The following is a 2,594-nucleotide window of genomic DNA, read 5'->3' as shown; positions in this document are numbered from 1 at the left end:
AAGACACACTTTGTATCTCGGCCAACTAAGACACAGATTGTATCTCAGTTGGCCGAGACACAAAAAGTGTCTCAGGCCTCGAAAACGCTGTTTTTGCTGTTTTTCACCGTTACCTGTCCAGATTTTAGTATATTCTGATCTAAAGCCTCTCCAACTGATTTGAAGCTATCTTGAAATGTGGATAAGTGGTTACAACTGAAGATAAGCGGCTGTTCTTATCTAAAAACCGAGCTTCTGAAGCCTATAAATACAGCCCTATGGCCTTCATTTGCACAGATGCGGAATTCTCGAGCCTCGACGAAGCCCTGTCGAACTGAAGAGTGAGGAACATGAATTTTATAGAGGAGAAAGATATCTCAGCAAGCTATTCAGTATAAAGAGGAAGAGTTCTAGAGATCTGCATCTGTTCATCTATTTCCTTGAGATCATACCTAGGTGCGATTCTTGAGAAGAGTGGGTATCTCACCTTGCTGAGATATTCGCTTTAGTTTTTTTGTCTCCTTTGTGAGGCAATGAAACTTATATTTGGATCTGATCAGTCGATGGTCCACGGATAGACCCCGGCACAAGCCAAGATCCGACACAAGCAGCGGGTGATAAACGTCTGTTGCGTGTGTTTTAAGAAAGTTGTAATCTTTTTGTTTTATTCATGTAAGAAAGGTCTTATAAAAGACTAACCTTTTTTGAATTCATTGTAACGACTGAAGTTGTAATGAGTTCCACGAATAAACCAACTTTCCACCAAAAGATTTTAGTTTCGTTTCTTTCATAGAAGAGCCTGAAATAATTTGGATATGATAGGCCCAATCTTCAGTCGGTGTAAATGACCTGCAATTGGCTTCAGTTCTTGACTTCTTCAATTCTCAGTCTATTCAGTATTTTGTCGAATAGCTAAAATTCTTCTAGCGTTGCGTTTATCATCTGACCGTAGTCGAAGTCTCGAATTAAAACTGGTGTGTTGATTTTTGATTTTAGCTCGTGTTGTTGAGTCAACGTTGAACTGACCATCTTCATCGGGGATTCTTATCTGAATTACGATTGAACTCTCTGAGATTATCATACAATCTTGAAGAATCAGAGGGTGTGTCGACTAATTCTGCTGGTCGTGTCAATTAAGACCACTTTTCATGTCGACACAAGAGGTGTTGTCTCGTCAGGGGGTGTCGTTTTGTCTAGTCGAGCTTCGTGTTGATTGGTCAGGCTTCGTGTCGATTGGCTCCGCCTTTCAAGTCGACATAAGAGGTGTCGACTTGTCTATTCGGGCTTTATGTCGACTGGCTTCACCTTTCAAGTCAACACAAGAGGTGTCAACTTGTCTATTCGGGCTTCGTGTCGACTGGCTTCACCTTTTGAGTCGAAACAGGAGGTGTCAACTCATCTATTTGTGCTTCGTGTCGACTAGCTCCGCCTTTCGAGTCGACATAGGAGGTGTCGACTCGTCTATTCAGACTTCATGTTGACTGGCTTCGCCTTTTGAGTCGACACAGGAGGTGTCGACTCGTCTGTCTGGCTCCACCTTTCGAGTCGACATAGGAGGTATTGACTCATCTATTCTGACTTGGTGTAGACTGGCTACGCCTTTGGAGTCGACACAGGAGATGTCGACTCGTCTATTCAGACTTCGTATCGATTGGCTTTGCCTTTTGAGTCAACACAGGAGGTGTTGACTCGTTTATTCGGGCTTCGTGTCGACTGGCTCCGCCTTTCGAGTCGACACAGGAGGTGTCAACTAGCTCCGCCTTTTGAGTCAACACATGAGGTGTCGACTCGTCTATTCGGGCTTCGTGTCGACTGGCTCCACCTTTCGAGTCGACACAGAAGGTGTTGACTCACCGATCTATTCGGGCTTCGTGTCGACTGGCTCCACCTTTCGAGTCGACACAGAAGGTGTTGACTCACCGATTCAGACTTCGTGTTGACTGGTTTTGCCTTTTGAGTCGACACAGGTGGTGTCAACTCATCTAATCAGGCTTGGACTTGATTTGGGCCTTGTTTTGGCGAAATTTGTCGACACGCTGGTTTTCATAGTAGGTATTGGCCAACATTGACCTTCATCGCAATGCGTTGACCGATATTGACCTTCATCGCAACATGTTGACCGGCGTTGGCTTTGTTTGCGACGCATTGATCAGTGTAAACATAGTTTATACTCATACGTCAATTGGAGTCTACATAGTTTAGGCTCTTAAGGTGTTAGAGCGGGGTAGACCAGTTTATACTCGTATACTGCTGGGTGTTTCGGGAATAAGTTTAACCTTATGTACCTGTTGGAGGTTCAAGGAGATGCAGTTTATACTCATATACATATCGGAGTGTGAATACGGGTATTAAACACACTAAAACGGCTGATACAGGTGAATACAGACTAAAAACAGTATCATTGAATAGTGGGGACCTATTTTGGGCCCGAGACACAGCTTGTGTCTCGGCCTTGGCCAAGGCAGAAACACACAATGTTTCTCGGCATTGGCTGAGACACAATGAGTGTCTCGGTCAAGGAGAGAGAGTAAGACATCATGAAAGATAGAGGAGAGAGACTCAAAACTCTTCATCCCAAAACCCACTTCTTCATAACCCATAAATCCTTCTCTTTA

This window comes from Asparagus officinalis, chromosome 4 (assembly GCF_001876935.1).
Source record: "Asparagus officinalis chromosome 4, Aspof.V1, whole genome shotgun sequence".
NCBI lineage: Eukaryota > Viridiplantae > Streptophyta > Magnoliopsida > Asparagales > Asparagaceae > Asparagus > Asparagus officinalis.
Note: the sequence above shows the minus strand (reverse complement) of the source record.